Genomic DNA, 14,665 nt, shown 5'->3' with positions numbered 1-14,665 from the left:
TCATGACAGCAAAGAAAGTCAAGCTTCCAGACAGTTTCTCTTCTGATGCTCGTTTAATTCATGTGGTACCCATCTATCCAGCTTTTTTACTTTGCCAGTCTGTTTCAAATGGTCCAATATTGTTGGAATAGTAAGATCAAATCTTGCTGCTAATTCACATGTAGGTTGAGATGGATTCACTTCCACTACAGCTTTCAGCTCATCATTATACACCTTGGTCTCAGGTCACCCACGTGGCTCATTTTCAAGATTAAATCATCAGAATGGAACTTCTCAATTGACATACTGTGTGTTCATTAGCCACTTCCTTTCCAAACACTTTGTTCATATTTCAAGCTGTCTGCACTGCAGTGGTTCCATGACAGAATTCATAACTGAAAATAACATTAACTTTTTACTTATCCATGATTTCACAAAAATTGCTCTAAAAAACAATTCGAAAGACAATCACAAGCCAAAATGTGCATTTTAAAGACTGAGGATGTTCCTTCACAATAAACATGATATAAGAGATGTCAAAGTGAAATGTCAGAGATTTCAACTGTCAAGCTTAATACTTAAGGAAACCAGACACTTCATACTTAATTATCTAAATACAGTAAGGTAAGTGCTATGGGGAAAGGTAGGCAGGGTAACATAAAAACATGGAACAAGGGTATTTCACCCAAGAAGTTGCTTCTCCCCTATTGCCTTAAAAAGTTTTAAAAACAGAAAAGTAAAGAAAAAGTATAGTATATATCATCTTAGTGACTCAAATACATATACTTCTGATGGACCAATGACAGTGGTCAGGCAGATATTCTATAGCAGTAGTCAGGCAGATATTTTCTAATTTATTGATTATTACTTGTCATTAATTGGTTACAAAGCACAACATAAATTTATTTTTAGTTATAGCTACACACAAAATACACATGTGTGCATACCCACAGATGCAGAGAGACAGAGAGAACACACATGAGTCATACTACCTCTAATCCTTCAAAAGTTACATGGCCTTTGAGCTCTGTCTAGTTACAGTGATGAGTTGGATGTGAGCTCTCACCCACTTGCTTTTGCCCTAATGGTCTGCATTACCTGAAGGACAAAGGTAGGGTTGTGGTGAATAACAAGCAAAGGATCAGAAAAGAATGTTGCAATTGATTACTTAAAATATTTTTTCACTGGAAAAATTAAGCCCTAAAAAGCTTAGTAATTTCCTTCAAGGTTACACTCAATGTTCAAATTTTCCATGAATATTTTCAGATCAAAGCTACCCAATAACTAGCTTTTCCTTATTTCGAATACTCTGTATAGTTTGTGTATGTGTGTGTGTTTGTCTGAGTGTGTGTTTGTACGTGTAACCTATATCCTTTATTATTTATGGGGAGTGAACTGTGGCAGTACTGCTAATCTTAATGCCATTCATTTAAAAATGAGACTATCTAGATTGGTTCCAAAATAATTAAAAATAAAATACAACACAAAGAGTAATTGTGTTTTGATAAATGATGAGGGGAGAAAGCTTCCAATCTGAGGCAGGAAACAGAAAGGAGAATTCTGGATTTCGGCTAAGGGAGAAGTATAGAAGGTTTAGAAACCCCCTTGAATGATGATAAAAAATGAAGAAAGAAATGTCTTTTCAGTAGAGAAACTTTGAATTCTCTAGGTGAGAACATTTTTAAGCATAGGATTGGGAGTAGTTCAGGTAGACTGGCCCCGATTCTTCACTCATTCTTGCATCCATACCTGGCCGTAGCCTCATCATGGGTGGAGTATATTTCTTTGCTTCTTAGACAGGAGTGACAGTGGGCCGGTTCCATAGCTAGGCCTTCATAAGAGGCCTCACATGCTCCTTCCTACTTCCTTTGCCTCTGCTCCCATCACGAGAGAAGCCTGCCTTGGCTAGCTCTGGGGTCCCAGGATGATGAGAAATGTGGGGTATAGCTGCCTCAACTGGCCCACACACCTGCAATGAGAATCACGATAGAGCAAGCTGTAGCCTGAAGCAGACCCACCCAGCGAGCCCTCCCTCCACCTCAGCTCAGCCAACCCACAGACTCATGAAAATAAATGATTGTCCTCATAAGCCACTGAGTTTTTGGGTGATTTGTTACTCAGGCATACTGTGGCAAAAACTACTTAGTCATTGTTTGGGAAAGAAATGATGGTGTGTCAAGTCAGGAAGACGGTGGAGCTAGAAACGGGCTTCATTCTGGCTATCTTTTCCCAGTTCTCTGAGATCTCTAAATCCAGGCAGCCATCAGGCAAACGGTTGGCCAGCCCAGCAGTTGGCTGCCTGCCCCGGTGTGTTGAAATTCAAGTCCTGCTTGCTTGACCACAAACTGGCCTTTCCAAAATTCAAAACAAGTCCACATAGTTTGCAAGGGGGAGGGCTATTATTTCTGTTCACAAATATTTTAAATCTGATAATAACGAAGGTGAAAATGGTTTGGAAGACATAGGTTAATTTAGGAGCATCTATGCTTCTTATATTCTAAAATATCATATAAGCTCCTTGACTGTGAAGTATAATTCCAGTCATCCCTTCAGTGCCTAGTGCGACATAAATACAGAAATTTAATAAATTCTATTAAGAGGCTAAATGTGAAATGTTTCTGGATTGCAAGACCTGTTTCAGAATCTGGCTAATCAGTTAAATGTTCCATTTGAAGCTCTCTTCTCTAAATCACCCCCAATGTCAACTAATAGCTTCCTAATTCTTCTTGCCAAACTTTCTTCCCTCAAAATATTGGATTTATGCCATGTGATTTATAAAGCTATATGCTGAGGTTATGAATGGTGAGACTGAAAGATATATTCCCTGCATCAATTCCTCAGTTAGGGAATCTAGCCACCTATACTTATAGGGAATGAAGGTTCGTTGCCTTAATAAGCAGATATTGAGGACACATGATTGCATGGTGTCAATGAGTAGTTTTTATCTATTTCCTAGATCAGTGTTATTTGTCTTATTTGTCCTCTAACCTTGATATCAGAAAACCCCACTGTACAAGATTATAAGCTTGAGGGGTGGCTAGATACCAAACTGGAAATGTCCTGTCATCCCACTTGAACTGCATTGAAGGTTTACATCTAGATAATAACAATGGTAGCAGCCAGAATTTATTCTGAGCACTTAGGATCAGCAGGCACTATACTAAATGCTTTTCTTGCACTATTTCTTTTAAATCTTGTGTGGTAGTAGCTGTTATTAACCCCGAGAGGTTAAACCACTTGCAGTTAATAAGTAGTTGAAGTGGGCATTACACACTGGTACAGCAGCCTCCTCTGCCATTGCTTTTCACTATTTTGCTAAGAGGTGTTAGTTGAAGGCATGATTTTGAATATTCTCTCAAAAGACTAAGACACCTTTTCCACATACTTGTCTTTCCACAATGAGCAGATAGTCTTAGTCTTACTTTACTCCAAGTTTCTCTCGATAGAACTCGAAAAATGCTTCATAACTTCTGAATACAGCAGTGGGTGACCTTGCCCTTCTCTCGTTTATACTCTCTTTCAGTTGAGTTCAGGGGTTACCATACTGAAGTCTTGGAGGAAGACTGGGTTTATACTACAAACATAAAAAATATCTAATTTGTTACTAAGCACTTCATAAGAGGACAGGCAGGCATAAAAACTATTGTGGTTTTACCCAATGAGCTCCTTACCTCTACTGAGCTTTATCATAAATATTAATTTTTTAAATAAATATCACATGATTAATTTTGATATTCTATTCCTTCTCAAAATAAAAAAAAAAGTATTATCAAGAGATTACCTAGAGCTAAGAAGAATAAAACACTGTCTTAGTCATACCAAAGGTTTGAAAAAAGTCTCCTACAATAGTTTTCATGTGGCAGACTGGGTCCTACTGATGGGGCCAGTCACAGAGTTAAAAAAAGAAAAAAAGGGGGGTAGCCTTTTTTAAGACTATGAGAAAAGAATTACTTTATGCTATTTAGAGAAGCTTGGGAGATTTTTTTCCCTCTGGTAAATGCCACAAAGGAGACATTTCTCATGAAAATTTAACTGAGAGACAGGCTGTAGCATGGTAAGGGATGGCCTCTGGGAATGGTTATGGGAGAGAGTTTGGAGCCAGGACCAGTAATTATGAGACACCAAGGAAAAAAGCAGAGGCTGCACAGACGTAAAATATTCCGAAAGCAATAATGGAAGTGGAACAAGAGGAAGAAAGAGAGTAAGATCTTTGAATAAAAGTCGTTCTCACCATACAAAAACCAATAGCATTCACATCTGGTGTGGCAGAAAATATACTACACTTGGAAAACTCCTTGAAAATATATTGAAAACTTGCACATATACTTAAAACTGTGCTAGACAGAGAGAGTACTGGATTTTGAATCTTAGACCTTCACTTACCAATGTGAGCGAACTTGAGTAATTTACTATGGCTTTGAGATTCATTATTTGCAAAATGGGAGTCATGGAACAACATATGTGGAAGTGCCTAGCATATAGAGTAAGTGTTTAAAATGTACTTTTGAGTCTGAATCATGTAACTAGTTCTACCGTAGAGGCACAATCGCCTATATGGCCAACAGAACTTGAAATTAATGTTCAGACCTCAGATTTCTCAAGATCAATCACTCGAGAGGCAGCAGGGTAAGACGATAGCGTTTCTGTCACACAGCTGAGATTGCAAGATGTGAATCGCTGAGTACTACATTAAACACAGCACTTTGGTAGACAAATGGTGCTGAGGGGAACGGGGATTATGTACTAGGAGTGGAGAATTACAAAAAAAGCAACACCTATTGGGCACTACCTACTTCTTTCAATCAAGGTGAGGCTTCATATGGGTATGGCTGAAGGACACCACAAAAAGAACACAAGCTTTGGATGAGACTTGTTTTCAAATCTTGACTTTACCTGTGTGACTTGGGTAGATCCTTTCCAAGTCTCAGGTCCTCCATCCATTGAATGGGGACAAAAAATACTTCTACTGAAATGCTATTGAAGGATTATGGATGATTTATGAAAAATGTCTAGCAGTTAATAGACATCTGTTACATCGCAGCTATTGTTACTTAAAAGGTCACAGCTCCTTCAGAGCAGAAGCTGAGCCTAATGAGTCTTCATAGTCTTCATTGTGTTTAGCACAATGCCTGGCATATGTTAGGCATAATAAATCTTCACTGAATGGATGAATAACCCCAAAATCTTGTTTAATACTCTTGTCTTTTGCTCTAATAACCATCAGATGGAGCTTTTGCCTGATTTGGAGGAATGTTTTTTTCCTCCTAAAGGACCAACTGAGCACCACCTTTGACTTCAGAGCCTGTCTCCAAAACAGAACTACAATAGACACAAATTGGCTATTGTGGATGCTTGTCTACTAACGGCACATTCAGATCCCATCTAAATATTGCTTATCCTTCTGGTTTTGGACTTAGTCTTACATTAGTTTCCCAGAGCCATCATGTCTGACAAGTCACGTGGAGAAAGTTAGTTACCTCTTTGAACTTAATTTCCTCCTTCATAAATAATGACCTTGATGGGCAATGTGACAATTAAATAGGAAAGCATATGTATAGTGCCTGAAACATAATAGGCAGGGCAAGTTTTGAGACTGAGTATATGACACCAGAGCTCAAATTCCTTAGATTACATTTGATTTCCAAAGGATTTTAAGCTTGCTGCAGAAAGGAGCTATATCTTATTCAAACCACTTTGCACGTACCTTGCTGCCCAGCATAATACAGGGCAAAGCATAGACATGTAATCAATACTTGTGGAGCTGAATTGCTTCCAACTGTTATCCATACTCTCAGTGAGTATGGATAACATTTCTCCAGGAAAATGTGGCTTTAGGTACTAGGAACCACAATTGATTCACAAAAACAAGGCATAGCAAAGAAAATTTTTCCCTTCTTAACATTATTAGAGTGGTTCAGAAAAAGAAAACATAGACATAATATCTCTTCACTTTAATAAGGCTTCAGAAAAATTGAACATTTGATGATGGTTTTAGCTACAAGTACCTGAAAATCCAAATCGAACTGGCTTCAAGAGTAAGCACACTTATGGCCCATATGCTTGGAAGTGTATGTCAGGATTGGTAGATCTAGCAGATCAGTAATATGATCAAGGATCCAGGCTTTTTTGGTTTTCGGTTCTGACAACTGTGTTGGCTTCATCTGGGATGCAAGTTGTCTACTAGCAGAAAATAGGTTACATGTTTCCTTATTCATATCTGAAAAGAAAAAAATGAACCTGCCACTCTCAAGTAAGGAACATAAGTTTTCACCTCATAACGTTCCCACTCCTTAACCAGGAATTGTCATCAGTGGAATGCTATTGCCTGACAGGCTTCATTCAGTTTGGGATCCTGGCAAGGGACAGGTAATATGACCAGAGCTGGGGTCAATTCCTCAAACTTTACTGCTTTTACACAAGGGTGGGAGTGAGGTGGGGAAAGCAAGGTGGGGATTCAGTCACTTTGTCCCAGCAAAGACTATTATGTTCACAGAAAAGATGCAGAAGTTTGGACATGATGATATAGTTGAATTGATTTGTAGCTGATTAAATAGCTACACAATTAGCAAACTAGAGTGACAGGTGACATATCACATACTCCAAGAATCCTCCTTTCCTTTACCCTGCCAGCCTAGATTGGGTTAGATGCCCCACTGTCCTGCCTTTTACAATTATATGTATCATTTCACATATATACAGCCTAAATTATATATTTATATGACTGTCCTCCAACCCAACACAACTAAAAGCAGGAGCTGTGACTTATTCATCTTTCTGCCTCATCACAGAGCATAGAACCTGAATATAACAAGGAGCTCAACTTTTAAATATTAGTTAATGAGCAATCAATGGGTAGAAGTTTCAGGAAGGGAGATTTCAAGTCCTCAAATGTGTGAAAAGAGAACTTCCTAACAATAAATGTATTACATAAATGACTACCAGTCTTCAATAACTTAAGTATAAAGAGGATAGATGTTGGATTAAGGTATCATTAAGGTCCCTTTTGATCCTGGAATTCAATGATTTTCTGAGTTTACTAATGGTGATCACAACATATACTCCACATTGATGGCCCAGATGTCTCCTGCATAAAAGTCAGGACTTCTGAGGGGTGGGGAAGTGCTAGAGTCAACTGTTTGGCTCATGAGCATTCAAACTTTCTTTCCAGGGCTGTGATCTCTACAAAGGGAGCATATTCCACTCCCCTTGCTAGCTGTGATGAGCAGTCCTTGCTGATTGTGATCTGGCATGAACTAGGCACTGTCACTCTGCTTTTTGGTCGGATGCCAAGGCAATAAGACCCATCACTGAAGGAAGTTCGTGAGTCAATATGGTACTAGGGATGGGGAGGAACTTCTCAACAGCTCAAGAAATCTTTAGCTCAAGTAACCTTTAAGAAAGAGAATGAGTAAAAGCCAAAATCAACATGGTAGACACTTTATGTTTACTTAGTGCTGAGTACTAGGCAGGCATTCTGGTTAGAGGGAAAATAAGTATACCAAGACAAAGTACTGGCCAACAATAAAGTTTAGAAGTTAGTTAGATATTTGCAAAACACACACATGCATACACATCCATATACACACACAGTACTTGGGAAATGTACAAGAAAACATCGAAGATAGCAAAGGATGTGACCAGACAGCATTATATCCGGGAATGTACTATGCACAGCACACCCTTCCACTTACCCTCTTAGACTATGCTCACCTGTTTTCAGAGGGAACTTCAATCCTTTCAATTTGCTTCCAACACTGACATTCTCTCCAGCCTATCAGAACTGACTTTATTAAATCCTTTGACTCCCCTAAAAATGAGAAAGGAGAGACTTGATCTTCTACTAGAGTCCCAAATTGCTTACTGATCAAGAGAGCAAATAGCAAGGCATAAAGCAAACTCCAAGCCAGGGAGGGGTTATTCTCAAAGGGCTTCTCAGAGAAAGGAATTTTGTGTAGAGAAAGCAGAACTGGCTGGAGATGCAGCACAAGTTTTATTTCTAATTCTGCTACATCAATGAGCTTGCAGAAGTCAGGCATCTGTCTTGGCTTCAGATTCCTACTTTATGAAATAGCTAATTCTTAAATATTTAAAGATTGAGAATTATTGAGGATCCTTAATGTTTTACTCTGTCAAGTAAGGACAATAAAAAGGAAAAAGCAAACAAACAAATAAGCAGCACAACAAAGAAGTTTCATCACAAATGAAAGGACACTAAGCACCAAAAATTTAAGGACATAATTTCATGTTTCGAAAAATAAAATTTAAAACTTAGTTTTATGTCAAAGTTTGCCTTTGTCTCTTTTCTTCAAGGGCAAATGCAAACTGGGCCATGGAATTTATTTGGGGACCTCAGCAGAGGCCAGCTCACATTTCTGTCCTGTGCTGTCATGCTGGCGTGGACCCTGAGCCTGACCCTGGACAGCATACGGGACATTAGGTGGTAAGACTGGGAATGTAGAAGGGGAATTAGAAGCCACACTGCAAAGCAGAGAAGTTGAGCACTGAGAGAATAATCCAAATTCATTATTGAACACTAGATGTGCTAGGTTCTCTTCTGGGTAATAGAATTCCACAGAGAGCGAAATAGACACAAGACCTGCCTTCACCATATTATTAACAGATGCACAAGCAAATTATAGCATGTCACATCGTCTTAAATACTATGGAGAAAAACAAATGAGATTCAGTATGATAGAGTCACTCCAGTGTGGAAAGTGATTAGAGAAGGTCTCCCTGAACAGAATCCAGAAGGAAAGGAAGGGAGCAAACCATGTAGGGAAATGTTCTATGGGAAGAACATATTTTGGCACAGAGAATAGTAACTTCAAATGCCCTCAGTCCAGAGTGTGCTTGATATAGTTGAGGAATAGCTATGCACAGATAAGGAGAGACAGAAAATGAAGTCAGAGGTAGCTGACAGATCACCTAGGACCTTATAAGCCCCACCAAGGACTGAGTGAATGGTGAACCATTAGAGGACATTGAGCAGAGGATTGACTCAGTCTGACTCATGTTCTAATAAAATTACTCTGGCTATTGTATAATGAAGCTTTATGTGGACATAATAAGAAGTAGGAAATTGAGTTGTTAATGCTTTAATTTCCAGTCTTGGAAATGATAAAGAATATTTATAATACAGAGAGAAAGGACATACTTGAAAAGTACCTCTGTGTTATTGCTGTTGCTTTTGCAGTTGAGGAAATAGGGAAATTGTGTTATTCAATGGGAAGATAGCTAAAATTTGAAAACACATTTCTAAAACATATATATTACATATACACACACATATGTTTCAAATACAACACATGAAACAATTTTCTTTAACTTACTAAATAAATCCTTGTCCTCCAGCTTCCCCAAAGCTAATACTTTCTAATTTTAGGCTTTTAAAGATTTTCCTTCTTATTTTTACTTTTATTAGCTAATTCCTTTACGTATGCCATGAGAACACTGTGTATTAGTCAGGATGGGCTAGGTTACGCTGCAGTAACAAACCAACCTCATAATCTTGATGGCTTAACACAGTAAAAGCATATATCCAGTGTGGATCAGCAGGCAGACTGGTCATCTTGGTTACCTGGAGACCAGTTTGAGAGAAGCTCTATCTCAACATTTGGATCCACAATTGCTGAGGTAGAAAAAAGATACATGGCAACTTCTACACTAGCTTTTAAAGCTTCTGCTCAGAAGTAATGCACACTGTTTTCCATCACATTTCACTGGTGTACATCATATAGCCATGTCTAACTTCAAATGAGGTTGGAAAATGTAACTGCACTGTGTACCCAGAAGAATAAGAAGTGGAAAAAATTAAATAGTCCTAATGACTCCCGTGGTCTAGCTCTCTGTTTCTGATTGGATTCCAGCTATTCTTTGCTCTCATCTTTCCAACTTGAGCTTCCTCATGCCAGTCTTCCTTGTTTATCTCAAATGACATTTTTATGATCTATAAACTCTCAAATCACTCATTCCATTCGCATAACATTGAACATTGCTTTGTATTGTTGTTTTTGTACACACACACAACTGGCATCCACTATTCTGAATGGATAGCTATTATTATTTACCCCAGTGGGATGATCTTTGTTGCCAGGAAATCAATCCAAAGAGGCCCTAGAGAAAATATCTCTGCCAAAGACAAAAAGAGTTGCCTGTTTCCTTTAGATCTTTTCTGTTTTTTGAAAGATCTATTTCTTTAGACTTCCGTTCTTTGATAATATGATTCTTATTACTCACCTGAGCTGCCCACTTGGTTTTCAGATGTGGCAATGTCAGCAAGCAAGTCCAGATTTTCTCTGCTGCCTGAAGCCCAGCAAAAAGTTACTTCATCATTCACTTGCCAGCAATAGAATAGCGATAGCATCAAGTATTTCATTTTGAGACTAATGTGCTAGCAAGTGGCAAGGCGCCATCTTGAGCAGTAGTGATAGACTTCCAATTCTGAAGACACTCTGTTGTAAACAAAGAAAATATTTTGATTTTCCAGGTCAAGGACTAAGATTCACCATGTCATCCCACTATCAGAGCATCAGACTAATTTTTCTTTATTTACAACACTGCAGAGATTTATAATTATGTAGCAATGACCAGAAGAGAGAAGTGTAAAGCTGCTGAAGCCCACAAACAGGGAACCATCTTTGCTGACTTGTTAAAAGAATTATCTGATTTGTTAAAGGTAATGTCTCCTTACAGTTAAGTGACAGGTATTATAGATTACTATTTTTGTTTTCAGTAGTCCCATAAAAGGAGTATGAAGGTACAATAGAGCAAATGCCAAGATGGAGCATGTAATCTTTGGAAGAATCTGGGAGAAAAAAAAAAAGTCAGGTTTTAAAAGAGAGACTTGTCCATGTGCTATGACTAGAGATGATCTTCCATTTGTTTTACTAGGTTGGAAGTCTTTTGCAAGTGGAGGCATTTTTATTTTTCTTTCTTTCTCATACTGTATCCCAACACTTTGCACTGCCTTGAGGAGGCATAAATAAACATTTGTCTAATAAACAAACAAAAATTAAAATAGAAAACAATTGTAACAGTCTTGCTTCTATCCAACAGGTGGCATTGCTGTTTTACAAATGGCTTTGGAGTCAACACAGCAACCAAGCAGTCAACACTGGTTTAGATTTTTGTCTTTTTGTTTTGATTTTTATCCCACCTATTTTTCATAGAATAGAAGACATGAGAAGTACAAATATTCTTTTTTCAGATGTGCTTTGGTCTTGAGAAGACATATATGGCTGATGAGTGATTTCAATTATAGAATTAATATTCTATAATTAATAAGAAATATCTAACTTTCCCCTTTTGATTTCTCTGGATGAACTGAGAAAGAATTCTTTGTTTTTTACTTTATTTCTTTCAATTACCAATTTAACCATAATTCATATCACTTGAATTTGCAAATTAATTCACTGAGTCATTTATGCATTGAGACAGTGGCAGTGACAGAATCTGGCTTTCACACTTGTTACACAAAGCTAGAAAGGACAGGAGCTGTAGAAGAGAAATAGCACTCTATCTCTTTATTCTCCAAAATTTTTACAATCTAATTGGTAAGATTATATATAATATATATATACACACACACACACATATATATATCATGTATATATCCCACTAGTAATAAACCAGGCAAGATACAGGATACTCTTATTTTGAACACTAAAACTAAGTGTAGAATTATTTTTTCTAGATCTGCGAAATATGATGTTGGCAATTTAATGGGGATCGCATTGAATGCATAAATTACTTTGGGCAGTATGGACATTTTAACAATGTTGATTCTACCCATCCAAGAGTATGATATGTTTTTCCATTTGTTTGCATTCATCTACTATTTCTTTCCTAAGTGTTACGTCATCCTCCTTGTAGAAATCTCTCACCTCCTTGGTTAAGTATATTCCTACATCTTTTATTTTCTCTATAAATATTGTGAATTGTATTGAATATTTTATTTTACTCTTAGCTTGATGGTTATTGGTATGTAAAATGCTACTGATTTATATGCATTGATTTTGTAACCTGAAACTTTGCTGAATTTGTTTATCAATTACGAGAGTCTCTTGGTAGAATCGTTGGTATTTCTAGATCCAAGATCATATAGTCAGTGAAAAACAATATTTGACCTCCTCTTTCCTGATTTGGATATCCTTTATTTCTTTCTCTTGCTGATTGCTCCGGCTAGGACTTCCAGTATGTAAGTCAACTCATTCTTAATATTCAGAACTAAACTATTGATTTTCCCTACAAAATTTCAGTCATCATTGTCTAACAATGGCACTCCCATATGCCCCGTTTCTTAGGACAAAAGCCTGGAGTCATCCTTGACTCTTCTCTCGCAAATAGACTTCTATTCTTCAATAGACTGCTCCCACATATCAGTGAGAACATGTGATATTTGTCTTTTTGTGCCTGGCTTATTTCACTTAAGATAATGACCACCAGTTCCATTCATGGTGCTTCAAATGACATGTTTTCATTCTTTCTTATGGCCAAATAGTATTCTAATATGTGCATGTGTGTGTGTGTGTGTGTGTGTGTGTGTGTGTGTGTGTGTGTGTATACAAGCATTTTCCTTATTCATTGTTTCATGGACACTTAGGTTAACTTCATATCTTTGCGATTGTAAACATGCAAGTGCAGGTATCTCTTTGATATGTTAATTTCTTTTCCTTTGGGTAGATACCCAGTGATGGGATTACTGGATTGAATGATAATTTTTAGTTTTTTGAGAAATCTTCATGCTGTTTTCCATAGTGGTTTTAACAGTTGACATACATTCCCACCAACAGCGTGTAAGAGTTCCCTTTTCTCTGTATCCTTGCCAATATCCATTATTTTTTTGTCTTTTTACTAATAGCCATTCTGACTGGGGTAAAATGATATCTCATTGTGATTTTGATTTGCACTTCTCTCATGATTGAGCATTTTTTCATATACCTCTTGGCCATTTGTAAGTATCCTTTTGAAAAATGTCTATTCATGCCCTCTGCCCACTTTTAAATGGGATTATCTGTTTTCTTCTTGTTGAGTTGTTTGAATTCATTATGTATTCTGAATATTTGCCCTCTGTCAGATGAATAGTTTACAAATATTTTCTCCCATTCAACAGGTTGTCTCCTTACTCTCTTGATTATTTTTTTGCTATGCAGAAGCTTTTTATTTTAATTGAACCCCATTTTTCTATTTTTGTTTTGTTACCTATGCTTTTGAGGTATTAGTTATAAATTCTTTGCCTAGGTTGATCTCCAGGAGATTTTTTTGTAGGTTTTATTCTAGTATTTTTATAGTTTCAGGTCTTACATTTAAGTCTTTAATCCATTTTTTTAAATCCATTTTGAGTTGTTTTTGTATATAGTAAGAGGTAAGGGTCCAGTTTCATTCATCTGCAAGTGGCCATCCAATTTTCCCAGCACTATTTATTGAAGAGGGTGTCCCTTCTCCAGTGTAAGTTCTTGTCAGCTTTGTAGAAGATCAGTTGGCTGTAAATATGTGACCTTATTTTTGAGTTCTCTATTCTGTTCCATTGGTCTATGTGCCTTTTTTATACCAATACTTTGCTATTTGGTTACTATATCTGAATTCTTCCTTGGCTTGATCATTATTGGTGTATAGAAATGCTACTGATTTTTGTGTACTTACTTTGTATTCTACAACTGTACCTAATTCCTTTATCAAATCTAAAAGTTTTGGTAGAATATTTAGGATTTTTTAGGTATGAGATAATATAATCAGCACAGAGGGACGACTGGGCTTCCTCTTTTCCAATTTCAATGCCTTTTATTTCTTTCCTGATTGCTTTGGCTAGGACTACGAGTACTGTGTTGAATAGGAGTGGTGAAAGTGAGCATCCTTGTCTTGTTCCAGTTATTAGAGAAAAGGCCTTCAACTTTTCCCCATTCAGTATGATGTTAGCTGTGGATATGATCTTTATTATTTTGAGGAATGTTTCTTCTTTGTCTAGTTTGTTGAGAGTTTTTGTCTGAAGGGAAATTGTATTTTATCAATGCTTTTCTGCATCTCTTGAGGTCATCATATGATTTTTGTCCTTCATTCTGTTAATGTGATGTATCACATTTATTGATTTGCATATACTGAGCCATCTTCACATCCTTGGTATAAATCCCACTTGATTGTGATTTATTATCTTTTTGACATGTTGTTGCATTCTGTTTGCTAATATTTCATTAAGAATTTTTGCATCTGTGTTCATCAGGGATATTGACTTGCAGTTTCTTTTTTTGCTGTGTTCCTTTCTGGTTTTGGTGTCAGGGTGATTCTGGCCTCATAGAATGAATTAGAGATAATTCCCCCTTTTTTTATTTTTTTGGAATAGTTTCAGAGGATTAGCATTAGCTATTCTTTGTACATTTGGTAGACTTTATCAGTGAATTTGACTGGTTTTGGGGAATTTCTTTGTTTAGAAACTTTTTATTACTGATTCAATTGTGTTACTCATTATTGGTATGTTCAGGTTTTATATTTTTTTCTGATTCAATCTTGGTAGGTTGTATGTTTCCAGGGACTTATCCATTTCCTCTAGGTTTTCCAGTTTGTCCACATATAGTTCATAACAGTCACTGATGATTTTTTGAATTTTTGTGGTATCAGTCATAATGTCTCCTTTTGCATTTCTGATTGTGTTTATTAGGGTTTATCTCTCATGTTCTTGGTTAGTCAAGCTAAT

The sequence above is a fragment of the Microcebus murinus genome, chromosome 2, assembly GCF_040939455.1.
Source record: "Microcebus murinus isolate Inina chromosome 2, M.murinus_Inina_mat1.0, whole genome shotgun sequence".
Lineage (NCBI taxonomy): Eukaryota > Metazoa > Chordata > Mammalia > Primates > Cheirogaleidae > Microcebus > Microcebus murinus.
This window is presented reverse-complemented; position numbering follows the sequence as displayed.